The following is a 14,966-nucleotide window of genomic DNA, read 5'->3' on the forward strand; positions in this document are numbered from 1 at the left end:
ATCCAAGGGAACCACAGCCTGACCAGGGAGGGTTTTGGGGAAAAAGGGAATAGTCAGCGCATGGGGCCGATGGATTGGCACAGCCACCTGATTGGCTTACACGGACCAGGGGAGTGCAGAGTATGGGGCTTGCATTTTGCTGAGTTTCTGTTTTCCCTGCGTCTGTCATTTTCTATTATTTTCAATGTCGCCTTTAAATAGAAGTGGAAGCTACCTTAAAGCCATATTGCCCCCTGCATTTGTATTCTAGTATTGCTCTGAGCACCAAGATGAAATAAAACAGGCTCAGGCTCATATTTTTGCTCTCCTTGTCTCCCTTCCTCCTTTATATATCCCAAATAAGTGTGGTCTGTTCAACCGTGACCCACTTTTATAGAGCAATTTGCCTAGGCTTAAGATCTGATAGCTTCTTAGTAATGACAGCTGACTGTTTTCCAAACCTCTTGTGTAGCATTTCTTTACTACGTATAAAGATTTACTTCCTGAGATTTTTTTTTGCTGTATTTTTTAAAGAAGTCCTTCAAAAATGTATCCATATGGCAGTTGTTCCATTATCTACCTCCTCCTCCAAGAGGATTGGCTGTGTACAACAGTTATCTTCCTGAGATTATAACTAATTTCTCAACTGTTTACTGGCCTTCATCTTTGGTATAGCCATAAAAGAATTTTTAAAGGAAGTATATTCTTCAAGAGTTTAATTCATTGTCATTATTCCTGCTCTTTCAGAAGTGAACAGCTGATAAATTGGCTGAAGCAGACCTGTGCAATGCCATGTTTATGGAATGCTTTTTCGGAGTAGAACAATATGTTATAGCTTTAGCCACAAAGCGCAATCTAAAAATAATTCTGCTTTGCTCCGAAGACGTACGTGGATTGATTATTTTTCTCCTTCAGAGGTGATTTAAGCTATTAAAAAGTAGGATGAGTTCAAGAAAGGGAAATGTGATTAGATCAGGTGGATTTTATCTTTATTCTATGAGCTTCCGTCTTGTAAGAATTGTTAGTTTTAGCTTTGAAATAAATCACTTACCACTTGCGTATTTAAATAAGACTTTACTTTTGGCACACAACTAATGTTGAAGTTTTAATGAGGAGTGGAAATGAAAAACATGACTGTCAGGTAACTTTAGCTAATCTTATTCAAGGTGGAGCTGTGAGTGTTTAATGCAGCTGTTCATTTTCTTTGGCATTGAAAAGAAAGCATGTTTCACTCAGTTGCCACAGTTTGCAGCCAAGAAATGCCAATCTAATAAAATACCGTCAGAAGCTGAAGTTTAGATCTACATTTTGTGCGAGGTGTGAACCCACAAGGAAACAGAAAGAAACGGACCAGCTGTTTCCTGAGCGGCTGGACTTCACGGAAGACCGGCATGTTCCCGATCACGCATCAGGCCTGAGGGAAGGCGAGGGGCCATTGGAGGGATCTGCTCTCGGGGGCCCTGTCTCATTACTAGCCAGTTTCCGAGGTGCCTCAGCCATGATCCCCTCTGTCTGACCTCGGCCTTCCTGCAGCACGCCTCTCCTGCAGTATGTTCTTTCCATGAAGGACAGACATTTAACCCTGCTTAACTCCCCTCCTGCCCACCTTTGGCCAAGCTTCTTAAATGACTGCGATGTCTTTGCCCTTGCCTCTTCCCAGTACACAAGTAGCCAAGAATGCCAGTGTCTCAGCTGGCCTTCATTCAAGCCCTGGAAGCAAATGAGATTGTAATTACCTGCAAGATCTCTGGATTAAGTGCAATAGAAAGCTGGCAGCAACGTTACTTGCATTTTTTTAAAGCTTTTTTTTTAAATTAAAATACAAACCAGAGGAATACTAAAACTTGCACAGTGGATACTCTATCATGGTTTGAGTACTGAATGAATACAGCAATTTAAAACTACAATACAGTCCATGATTTAAGTTTTTTTAATGCTGTCCCACAATTTCATAGAATCATAGAATCATAGAATCATGGAATTGTTAGGGTTGGAAGGGACCTTAAAGATCATCAAGTTCCAACCCCCCTGTCTGTAGTGTCTCTTAAATACTCTTGAAGACAGTCCTAATTCAGTTGACGAAGCTGCCAAAGGTGGGCTGTAGTTATTGGCAGCTATCTATAAAACTTCTAAAATGTTTGACATGGGAAATTTTTTGAAAATGAGCAAAACCTCAAATCAGCTCAAAGGTTAACATCAATAACTAATAAAGTAAAGGTAAAAAAAGGTAAAAAAAAGGTTTTAATATAAATTGCCATCATTTGATGTTTCTGAGATGAACTGGGCACCACAAAGCTGGCAACAGTGCTGCTGCAGGCTGTCTGCAGATGCAGGCAGCTGGTACAGTATCACTTTAAAAGGCCCCGTGCTTTTGAAGATTTCTTCATAATCACCAACGAAATTGTAAGCATGATTAGACTATATTTAGGGATTGTGAAATAATTCTGAAATAATCCTTCACGAGGAGTAAGAGAGTGGTAGCAAGCCAGGGAATGCACACAAGCTCGTGCTTTTGTCACCAACAGTGATTCATGTTTGGGATAGACCCAGAGGCTATTTCTAAACAGGGGGACCTGGAATCACTGCCATATTTGTGGGTCAAGAAGTGCACTGCGGCTGTCTCCAGAGGAGATACAAATTGCTTACAGCGCTCCCACCCTTTTCCTGCTTCCACAGAAAACGGGGCAGATGGAGCACATTTAGTTCCCTGGTTTGTACAGTGCAGCGGTTAGATGCTTAGCGTGAATAAAACATTATCATTCTCCTGGGTGTCTATCATTCTCATCATTTCATCTAACTGCTGAGTTATACTTTGGGATTTAATAATAATACGTCTGATATATTGTCCTGGCTGGAAGTCAATGGAAGGCGATCAGGAGCAAAAATGCCTGTTAGTGTTGGCACGGCGTACAAAGAAGCTTTCACCAGTTGTGCTGCAAACCTAGTTTTCCCTTCTGAGAACACCAGAGGTATTTGAGCAGGACGTTTCCAAATTAGTTGTAGTATTATTCAGAGAACAGCGTAATTTCAGTGGATAAAAAATCAGCAGTTGTCTCTTGGTTGGGAGGTTATCTTGAAGGAGACTGGCAATGACAGTTATTAACTCAGCTGCTGCGGTTAGGGCTTGTTTTGTGAGAAAGGTTATATACTAAGATTTTGACTAAACTTTTTCTTTACAGATAAATGAGATTATTTTATCATAAAGTACTGATAAAGCTGGAAACTACAATGAATGCTCCCACCAAAACCATGTTAGACACGACTATTTTCTTGTATAGTGAAGAGGAAGGAGCCGATTTTTTTAACACTTCCCCGTTGTCTGGGATGGGGATTCTGAGCTTCCGTATGTTTAGGGAAAGGCTTTAACAGATCAAGAATTGCACTACACAACTGTCAAACTAAATCACTTGCTCACACTCCACACCTGGACATGCTTTGGGAAACTTTCTTTGTTCTATTAAATGCTAATTTCTGCACATAGGACAATTTTTTGAGGGGCCAATTAGCAAATTGAGGGTGTTCTGTGGGTCTTATAGTCCTGATCTCAGTTCTGATTGCAGATGGAATTTCCTGTGCATTTCTCCAGAAGCTCGCTTTCACTCTCTTCTCGCTCATGATGTCACATTTTCAATGAAATAATGACTAAATGAAAACACTCGCATTTCCAAGGACACCAGCCAACAACATTTCGTACCAAGTAAAACTTGCAGATATTTATCATCTCTATTTCATCCCAATAGGATTATTTGTGTTTCACGATGTTGTGGTTTGCGCCGGACTGGCCCAGTGTTTTTCAGTGGAGTGAGGACGCGGGGGCCCACTGTCCCACCAGCACAGTGCCCCAGAGAGATGGGGACGTGTGAGGAGAATTGGGCTCAGCCCCATCTCCCGTCTCCCTTTCCTTTGCTTCTCGCCGTCAAGCTCAGAGAAGTTCAAAGCCCAGCACTGATGCTGGTGCACTTGTTCTTCCTGCTGAATGAACATAAGATGACCTAAAAAAGGGAATATTTCAGCATAATGACGTTATCAGGCGGGGTGGTTGACTACTGGGGAAAGAGCCCGTTGCAGCTTTTGCCATTGTGTTTCAAGGTTTTGCCTCTTTTCTCTCCCACCCTCACAATAACAATGATGTAACATATTAAATTAAGTGGCAACGATGTATGAAACTGTGGTTATCATAAAATATTTACACCCCTGGAGTGTTGTAAACACACAGTGGAGCCCTAATTAACCATAGGTAGTCTACAATTATCCCATGGTAATTACCCTAATTGGAATTGGCTCATTATGGGGAATAGAATAGAGTTTGTTTTCTGTTTAGTACTGAAAAATGGAGTTGGCAATTAACTAAAAGCAGCAGCCGCTTCATCTGACTTAAAAAAATTACATTGCCCTCTTAGAGCCTGTCACTGTTCCCACAATCTGAGCAGTTTTACAAACAAAACAAATAATCAGATCCCATTTCCAAAGAGTGCGTACTTTCATAACCTTGTCTCTGTGTCAGCATTATCAATGAATTGGGTGATTAATAACTGTGATGCACAAAGGCCCATAAAAAACCCAGAAGGGGCTATCCAAAGCACTCGGAGATACACAAATCATTTGCTCTGTGAAGCTATTAGAGGAGTTGTGGGAGCAGAGGGAGAGTGCACATGCTTTCTTTTGCTACGGGAATTATTCAACAGCGAATACGGAGAGGCTCTCTGCCTTGTTAAAGCATGACAAGCAATATTTCTGATCAGGCCTCTCCTCCCCCGGCTATTGGGAAATCTTGCAAGTGTAAGACAGGCAGATCCCAGGCTATTTGGAAGGGAGCGATCCTACGCCTGCAGAGCTGGCGCAGGCTAGTGGGACCCTTCCCACAGCACGGGGCGCTTGGCCATCACCCCAGGGGCTGGGTCCCAGGGCCCTGCTAGCCAGAGGGCACGACACTCGTGTGCAGGACACTGCGGCTGTATCCTCGCGAATAAACACGGCCAGCGCACAGGAGGGTGAAAATCCCGGCTCCCTTCCCAAGCATTCACAAATGCTGGAAGCAGCCTTCCAGTACCCAAAGGGGGCCTACAGGAAAGATGGGGAGGGGCTCTTTATCAGGGAGTGTAGCGATAGCAGCAGGGGTAATGGTTTTAAACTGAAAGAGGGGAGATTTACATCAGATATTGGGAAGAAATTCTTCACTATGTGGGTGAGAGACTGGAACAGGTTGCTCAGAGAAGCTGTGGCTGCCCCATCCCTGGAAGTGTTCAAGGCCAGGCTGGATGGGGCTTTGAGCAGCCTGGTCTGGTGGGAGGTGTCCCTGCCCATGGCAGGGGGGTTGGAACTAGGTGATCTTTAAGGTCTCTTGTAACCTGAACCATTCTATGATTCTATGAAACATTTTCATCAGGCTAATAAAACGAATGCCTCTCCCCCATCGAGGCTGGCAGGAGAGCATGGGGAAGGAAAGCTCACCTGCTGTTGGATACCAACCAAAGAAGATGTGAGATTTCTGGTCTAGAGTGATTCCTCCCGGCCAAGGCTGTGGCCAGCCACGCAGCTCTGCTGCTGCTCAGCTGAGTAAAGGGGTTGCTGTTCCCAAATGCCCATCCCTGCCCCTCTTTCTCCACCAGACAACCCTGATTGCTTATACCCACGAGCATCAGGGTGATGAGAGTATGGGGGAGCTGGAACAGCTTTACCTGGGGCCACTACTGGCAGAAGAGGATCCGTAATTGCAGCCTGAGGATTGAGGACAGCATGCTGCTGCTGTGAGGAATCTCCTGTTTCTAATTTTATTTTCCTATTGCTTATCAATGTCATAAAAAGTTAAATTAAAGAAGAAGTGTAGGGTGTTACAAAGTCCCGTCATAAAAATGTATCTTCCAAGTCATAAATTAATGATTTGTTTTCTCCATCTGGTTTGCCTGATACAAACAGGAACAGTTTGCTTTTGCTGAGAGTGGAAATGCCTCCGCTGAAAGGATCTTGTGGAAATAGGAAGATGCAAGAAGAAAACACTCAGGTAGCCTGTGGCAGTCTGCACACTGCTACAAACAGAAGGGAAGTGCACAAAGGGAAATACAACTTGGAGGACAAACACACCAGGCATGTTATTATTGGTAACTCCCTACAACACAACGTGCCCTCAGCTGGTAGGTATGTATTCCACAATTCACGAAGAAACCCTGTTTTTTGACTTTCCTCCTAAAAGCATGACGTGCCTGCCTTTCTGTCATGTCTGTGACTTTCAATGTTGTTGGCTCCTCAGGCCATTCTTTTCAGTGCTGTTTTTATTTTTTCCAGCAATTACACTAACTGCTATCTCCAAAGGGGAAACTAGTATTGCCAGCTATGAACGAGGTTAACTGTGAAAGGCAAGAAAAGGAAGAAGCTGCAGATATGCCTAAGCAGTATTTCTACACCACTTCCAAAAGGAAAGACATCCTTATGCTTTGGAGATGGTGAACAAGGTGGTTTTGGTCAGAGTGAATAAGGTAAGTCCTGTAAGTCTAAATAAATGATTTGTTTTTTCTTTATTGTAGAAATCAAATCTGTCTAAATCATTTTACTCTGTTTTTCAAATATCTTGAAGTTGGATGCTAGCAAAAATTTGTGGCTAGATGTTAGCTATTTGCCTGCGGTTACGCCTGGGAAAAGGAGGTAGGGCTACTGCACTGGGAGGTTGTTGGTGAGGTTTTCTACATCTGCATGGTGGCTTTCAGAGGACCTCAAGACCAGCAGAAGGGGAAATATGTTGGCCTCATCAGGAGAATTAGACTTGAGTTTTACCATGATTTTTGCTTCTCCTCCCAAAGGATCTTGGGAATTTAGTTTTTGGGGCTGAGGCAAGTGAAGGCATACTGGAGAAAGAGACGAAATTATAGAAAACAGCAGTTTTGCTTGTTTGGATCTCAGTAGGAAGATAACAGACGCCTAAGTGGAGAAAGAGCAAAAAAGGGCAAAGCTCTATGCAAAGACCAGTTACAGACTGTATTAAAAAATGGTGGCTTTCACAGATACATTATAAAAATAGTATTAAAAAAAAGTATGCACATGCACGTCAAATTTATCTTTTTGTTCTCCCTTAGCTTATCCACCTGTTTCTACTTCTTATACTGTCCCTTGTCTAAAGCAGCTCAGTTTCAACGGTCTTTTCTCTTTTGCTCCCAAGCATCTTGCAGCACATCTCAGCGCAGTGTGACTGGCACTCAACGCCCAGCTCAGGCTCCGCAAGGGATGGAGACCCTGGCCAGGTGGCTTCGTTGCCAAGGAGAGCTGCAAAGCGATCTGTCAAATCAGTCCCCTTCTGTTGTGTTGTCCTACATGTTTATGTTTTTATGAAGAAGCCAGTTCACTTAGTGAGTCTCTATTTTTAGGTTTGTGCCAGCAGCCCTTGGGATTTTACCTTGAAGATGGAGATGAAAGGACGTCTGGCAAGGTGAAGGTCTGCGTAGCCAAAATGGAGTTGTCTTCCTGGCCAGTACTCCCACAGGGACTGCAGATGCGCAGTTTGTGAGCAGTGCAGATTGCCGCAAGAACAACATTCTTTCGCTACCTTTTCTACTTGCTTGTTTTTGAAATATCCAAAGTTTTATAGCATTGCATCAGCTGCATTTTATGAGCTTGTCCCCCTCCAAGATTGAATAAAGTCTGCAGAGGACTATAATGGCAAAGTGGGAAAACCAAGCACAGCATCTAGAAGACTGCTCAAAAACCTCTATAAACCAGAAAGAAGTTTAGATAAAATGTCTAGGCAAACATAGCCCCCTTTCGGATTATGTAGCACAGGGCAGTGCCATCCAGAAACGTTCATACCAGTTCCCCACAAGCTAATTCTGATTCTAGAAGGGACCTGGTCATCACAGCATGACCCTGCCTTGGTCCCCTACCCTTCCTAAGCAGCAGCAGGTTATATTTGCATCGACAGTCTCTTTGATCACTTGGCAATACCCTTCTCCAACATCCTTGTTTAGGGCTAGTCTGGCCATCTGTATGTGATACTGCATTGTGCTATATAAATGTAACCTTCAATTTTGTTTTGTTTCTTTTGAAATAAATCTAACTGTTTAATAATTGCCAAGATGACATTTAGGTTTTGTTTTTTATTTTGAAATATGAATATATGTTTCAGTTCTCTAGTCTAGTAAAAAATACCATATTTTTAATGGGCTCAGACGAGTCGATAAATCATTTTAGATGTTACCACTGTATTCCCATTTTCCTTGAGTTATTCACTTGTTCCAGCACTCCTTCTTTTGGCAAGAAACTCACTTGCATAAGCTGTTGGATCAGCTTTTCACTGATTTTGAACTCAGTGATTTTTTGCTTCAGCAAAAAGAAAGAGCTGAGTAAAAGAGTTTTTAGTTTAGAAATATTTCTCCTCCTCCAGGATTTTGGGTGCGCATTAACTCCAGCAGGAGTGGAGATGCCTAGCACTTTGCAGCATTGACTTGCTAAACCAGAGATGCTCCTGTAACTTTGTCCAGCTTCCAAGGAGCTGTGCTGCTGCAGTGTCGTTCCCACTTGTCCTCTGTTTCTCAGCCTGTGCTTTTCTGACTTTTTTCTTTAAGTGAAGGTATTGGTTTTCTTGGAACAAGCTGCAAAACCTACCCCTCCCTCCGCCACAAACGTCCTACCAGATGTAATACAGCTAATTTCTCAGAAGTGTGCTTTTTCTTTTTAGCAGGCAAGTAAAGTACTGTTAATCACTAGTGGGTGTTTTAGGTAACTGGAAGCCAACCTGATGCGTGAGTGATGCCTGGCAGGTGAACTTGTTGGTTCTTTCAGTTGTTAGTTGTTAGTTGGCATTGCTCACAGCAGTGTCCTTCCTTGCTTTGTTTGCATAAAGTACTAGGGAAATTTGTAGCCAACGAGGAAAATATTTATTAAAATTACAATGCCGTAATAGCTTAAGAAATTTTTACCTTGTTGGGATTCCTTCTAAAGCAGTACATTTCAAGGGAGAATGCAGTCCTCTGCAACAGATACTGCAGCAAAGCAAACCTTGAAGCGCTCTTGAAAACACTCAGTGATTCCTCTTACAGAGTGCATTGAATGTAACGATGGTGATAAGTGATTCACGTTGCTCTATCTCATAGATATCAAACTTAACTGCACAGCTGGGTCTGTGGGGTTTTGTAACACTTCTGTTCACATCAGTAGATCCGGGTTCCAGATGGAAAATTTAAATTCTGTGAGACATTCCATGTGAAAACCTTGTGTCCCTGGAGCCGGGCCGGGTTCTACCTCCAACTTCTCAGGGGACTATTGTTTTGTTCTTTCATCTTCAGAAGATTTCACTCTTAAACCAGGCTTCAGGTATCCTTTACAAGGATCCAGCCTACAAGACAGAGGCTAAAAATTGGATCTCATCCATTCTCAGCCAGCAGCCAACTCTTCTGTTGATGGCTGTCGAACATGATCTGCTGGATGCAACTCTGTGTCAAAATGTCCCTACTCTAACAGTTGCTAGGAGATGTGAAGGCAAAACAGGGGAAATACAACTCACGCCACGTTACTTACAGCCTTGTCCTAAGTCTCCACTGCTGACACCACTCAGGACAGTCTCCTGGGTTAAGTGGCTCCTTGCTCTAACCCAGTGGGACTCTTCCTGTGTGCTTCCTTGGGTAAACGATTCCACTTCTGTGCATGTCCATTTACAAGTTTAGAAAATGGTGATGACGCCTCACCTTAACCATGTTTACATGATAGGCAAACCAGGGCAGACTTCTAAAAATATAAAAATATTTAGGCATCTGAAGAGGCAAACTATCCCGTAATAGGGTTTTCAAAAGAACACAGGTATCTAACTTCTCTTGGAGTGAATCACAGTGAATCACTTAGAATGCTTGCTGCTCAAAACAAATGGGACTCAGGTCTTGAATGTTGTGTGAAAGGAGTCTGCACGAAGCTTTGGCTCTTTCTTCTTGCAAACTCAGATGAGACTTCTCCCCTCCCCCCTTAAAATATGAGACCACTTTTGTTGGAGTTTTTCATTGAAATGAAGAGTTATATACACAGGCTCAAATAATACCCCATTTTCAGCTGCCTACCATTGCTCCATACAGTTAGCTGTCTTTTCAAGAGGTTTAAAGATTAAGATATACTTTATTTTGCAACTTCCTTTCTTTTATCAAGTCTTGGTCACAAATACAGCTTTGTAAAGGCATCTGGTTGATATGATTCAGAATGCATTTTACAAAACCACTTGGCTCTGTGGAGAGAATTGATTTCTTTGTCAGCAAGAGTGACTGACAGTCCAAACCCACATAATCTAAAAGGAGACGCAGAGACAGGATCTGACAGTCCGTCACCACAGAGCTCTCCAGTTAGCAAAGTCATGCACCGGGCTCTGGGGTGGAGGCAGGCATTTAATCAGGTGCTGAAGGCATGTGATGAGCGTGCCAGACACCGTGATGAAGATGGCACAGGGAAACCATGTGCCGTGGGAGAGGCTGTTGCTGGAGCATCTGTCTCCGAGCGATGCCGGTCCCCGGCTGCAGTGCAGCCCCCCCTGCGCAGGGAAGCCAGGCACCAGGCACAGCTGCTCAGATGCTCTGGACGGTGGGTGTGAAGGGGAGTACAGAAATGTGTCCTGTGATCATGTGTGGGACTCGGTGGGTCTGGCACTGCCTCAAGCAGATGTTCTTGTTCCCCTTTTCAGTGGGCTGAGCTGGAAAACGGCACCAAGCCTCAGCTCAGCAAGGCTCCCCAAGCTGTACTGCGAGCTTGGCCAAGTCCTGCGGAAGCTGATTCGCAGTGCTAGAGTCTTCACTGGAGCCTTCATCTCAGACAACTGTTCAGAAACCTGGATGAATCATGTTACCTGCTCTAAGCACTGAATCATGCACCTACCAAATCTGTCAGCAACAAAATTTATAGGTAAAAAAGAAGTCGGTACACCGCTTTAAAGTGTTGGCAGCATTTTATCAGGAGAAGTATCTGGATCTTATAACCATATGAGCTTTCCAAAGTATTAATTTAATTGCACAGCCACCTTCTTATCTAATTTGCCCCTAGCCAGATCTTAAAAATGATTTAAACTTCAAAGATGATAATAATCCCACATGCACAAAGACACTTGGAAAAACTATTTCTTTGAAATGTAACTGATTACAAACTAGTGTTGATTGCCTGTGCTTTCCTTGCAGCATTAGCTTTTCTGTGGGCATGGAGTACTCTTGTAATTTGTCAACTGCTACCACTATTTAGGATCAGTTAAGCTTTCTCACATTAATTAAAAACTGTAATTAAATAACTAAAAAGCCCATCACTATGACTCAGTCTCAGAGTGTGCATCTGGCCCTTGTTTGAGATGGAGGGGGAAAAAAAAGTGAAGCTATGTCAGAAATTTCCGGGATGTTTTCTTTTGATTATCCCATAAAGGCACTCTGCTGAAATCATAATGGCTGGGAAATAAAAGAAAGAGACAGACATCTTTTGCCGAGGTGGAAAGGACTGTGGTAAAACTTTCTGCTTATATTGCATTTTGATCTCAGAGTGCAGTACAGGACCAACAGATCATGAACAGAAGGTAGAAAATAAATATTCTTTTAAAAAATTTTCTAATAATAGCTCTGTAAAAGTCTTGGTGAACTTTATTTGAAAAGATTCCTCTCCTTGATGAAATGTGCATTCCACTCTTACTCCCCCATATTGACACAAAAGGGGAAGATGACCATTAAAGGGGTAGATTTACTCTTGCAAGTGGTTACCACTCCATTTAATAGCCATACATTTATATATTTTAAAAGATTAGGGTGTTGCTTCTGAGAACTTTCGGGAAAGAAAGAAGAGCTCTGTGCATAAGCTTCATCATATTGCACAAGATCTGTCTCCACTAATTGAGTTTGGCCACTTCTATGTTGTTGTAGTGACCACATAAAACAGGGAGGGTAGGATACCTCAACTTCTGTCTCCTGATGGAGATGACATACATATCGTAGCTAAAGCTTTCAAACAATTAAACGGCCCTGATCGGAACATAAAGACGAGATATATTTCCTCATAACTCTCCATCTAGATTCCATGAGAGCTGTTCAAAAACATTTGTTGAACAGCTGTCTCTAGAAAGAAGAGTGCGCTGGTGAAATGTATTTCTTAAATTGATACAGATTTCATTGGATCGCTGTTTGGAATTATTTTTTGAGAAAAAAGGTTTTCAGAGTAAAAAAATCATCACTTCGAAATGCACTTTGTTTTTCTACAAAAAAGAGGTTCAAAATGGTGTTTACTGAGATGAAAATTTGGAGTCATACAAAGTAATTTTTTGAAGGAGGGAATCTTTTGTGATAACTGCTGGCTTTAGATCTCAATTCAGTTTGAAAGAAAAAAATATTATCTTTTCCATGACAGAAATCCCCTTTTACAGGCTCAAGGTTCTTATTTCTGTCATGGTAGATGGATTTTTTTTTTCTCATCAAAGCAAAAAGGTAATTGCTTTCTTTATTTACCTTTTATTTATTCCTATGCTGTAAACACATTCAATTGAAAAACATAGCTCCCTTATTAAGAGCCTGTGATCTCATTTGTGAAATCATAGAGTCATAGAATCACAGAATGGTTTGGGTTGGAAGTGACCTTTAAAGATCATCTAGTTCCATACCCCCTGCCATGGGCAGGGACACCTCCCACTAGACCAGGCTGCTCAAAGCCCCATCCAGCCTGGCCTTGAACACTTCCAGGGATGGGGCAGCCACAGCTTCCCTGGGCAACCTGTTCCAGTGTCTCACCACCCTCACTGGAAAGAATTTCTTCCTGATATCCAATCTAAATCTCCCCTCTTCCGGTTTGAAGCCATTACCCTATCACTACACGCCCTTGTAAAAAGTCCCTCCCGAGCTTTCTTGTAGGCCTCCTTCAGGTACTGGAAGGCTGCTACAAGGTCTTCTCGTAATCTTCTCTTCTCCAGGCTGAACAACCCCAACTCTCTCAGCCTGTCTTCATAGGAGAGGTGCTCCAGCCCTCTGATCATTTTTGTGTCCCTCCTCCGGGTCTGCTGCAACAGGTCCATGTCCTTCTTGTACTGGAGCTGGGGGCAGTACCCCAGACGATGTCCCATAAGATCAGAGTAGAGGGGGAGAATCACCTCCCTTGACCTGCTGGCCACACTTCTTTTTATGCAGTCCAGGATACAATTGTCTTTCTGGGATGCCAGCCCACATTGCCGACTCATGTTTGATTTTTCATCCACCAGTATCTGCAAGACCTTCTCCATAGGGGCAATCTCAATCCATTCATCCCCCAGCCTGTATTGATATGGGGGATTGCCCTGATCCAGGTGCAGGGCAGTGTAGTTGGCCTTGTTGATCTTGACCTAGCAGCCTAGCTTCCCATACAAGAAAACAAATAAGGGGAGAGGAATTGCAGAGCCACAGAAATGCTGGATGCAAAGAAGCCCTTGCAGCCACCTAGCCCAGCCTCCTACTCAGAGAGGGAGTGTTGCTAGTGCTCTTTTATAGTTTTGTCCAGCTCAGTCCAGATGGCCAGAGATATGACCACCTCTTCAGACAGACTGACCAGTACTGTTCTCTCTTTCTACTAAGTTTTTCCCAATGCCTGGCTTGATCATTCTGACCAACAAATTGTCCCTGTTGCCCTTGGTCATATTATCTGTCTCACAATACTAAGAGGGATTTGGTCATCATCTCTGTAATTGACATCCAAGTAGGCTGTCATCACAGTGTCCTTTGGACTTCTCTTTTCTTGCCTGAGTTGCTGCTCACAAGCAGGGAAGAGCTGGTGGCAGTTCTGGTCACCCAGGGCAGCCCCCCTGCAACAACCATGAGATGCTGCAGGGTCCGGAGGGTCCGGAAGAAGGGTGGAAGGTGAGCAGCAGAGTTGAGACTCCAGGTTTTGGGGGCTATTCAGGGGTCACCAGGCATGATCCCCTGTGGAGTTTCTGTGAAGGAGAGCAGTGCCCAGGACAGCCATCTGGTTTCTAAAGGAAATGGCAACAGATCCCACTTCAGCATCCCAAATGTTCCTTCCCTGTGCATTTCCCCCTTTGTGGTACTGAGCTGGAGGCTCACTTCCAGTTTCATACTGGAGATCTACACAGTTAAAGAGCTCCTTAGCACAGAGTGTGACTGCTTCCCCTCTTCTTCCCTGCCTGTTTTTCCTGAACAGCCTCTACTCATCCAGAACCATGGTCCAATTGTGGGTGCAGCATCTTACCATGTCACAACCATCCTAGTACTGTTGTAGCCCTGCCACTGCACCTGGATTTGTGGGTCCTTATGTTGTCCAGGCTTTGCACATGAGCTCTGTACAAACAGTAGAAGAAAGCCTCTGAATGAACTTCCATTCTGAGCAGGAATGCAAAAGTCCCTATGGGGGCCTTCTGCCTTGCGTATCTTTGCAGCTTCTCTTTCATCTCTGGACTTTGGCCCCTGTTTCTTGGTGAATCTAGTTCAAAGGTCTCAGCAGTTCAACAAACATGGCCACAAAGTTCTTCTCTCACTCTTGGTCCAATAGGTCCCATCCCTTCTCAGCAGTCCTTGGTCCTAGTCAGACAAGACAACATAGTGAAGGAAGCTGAATCCTTGCTGGTGATCCCAGCTGTGCAGTCAGACACCGGTCTGCCAGCTGTGTCTGCTCCTTTCCAGGCCTCCCCCTATGACTATAAGGATTAACAAGACCACCACTTGGGGCCCCAATCCTCTCACCCTTCCTCCTGAGGCTTTATGGTCACCTTCATTCTGCTCAGGGTTTTCTGTGGCTGTATCACTGGTATCCATGTTGATGAGCAACAAAGAGGAGCAGTCAGGCATCTCCCTGGACTTTGGCAATCTCTCCACAGCATCATGGGTCTGGGCTCCAGGCAAAGGTGCTCCAGCACCAAATCTGCTGGGATAATAGGTCTGGCTTGCAAAGGGGTGCTTCTCCTTCCTACAGGCGGGGGTCACTGGACACTAACACTTGAAAAATTCTTCTGATAGCATTAGTCCTAATGCGGAGAGATGTCCAGCACCAAGCCTCCCGCCAGCAGCACTCGTTCCCTTTCTGTT

General features: G+C 43.7%; 1 long non-coding RNA gene across 1 annotated transcript; it reads left to right on the forward strand.

Annotated features, from left to right (window-relative positions):
- The first annotated feature begins 5,901 nt into the window (after positions 1–5,901).
- On the forward strand, positions 5,902–7,982 carry LOC128903850 (uncharacterized). The gene is made up of 3 exons (XR_008464290.1): positions 5,902–6,114; positions 6,262–6,452; positions 7,335–7,982. It is a non-coding gene; the product is annotated as an uncharacterized LOC128903850 (long non-coding RNA).
- The last annotated feature ends 6,984 nt before the right edge of the window (positions 7,983–14,966 follow it).

Source organism: Rissa tridactyla, chromosome 1 (genome assembly GCF_028500815.1).
Source record: "Rissa tridactyla isolate bRisTri1 chromosome 1, bRisTri1.patW.cur.20221130, whole genome shotgun sequence".
In the NCBI taxonomy this organism is placed as follows: Eukaryota; Metazoa; Chordata; class Aves; order Charadriiformes; family Laridae; genus Rissa; species Rissa tridactyla.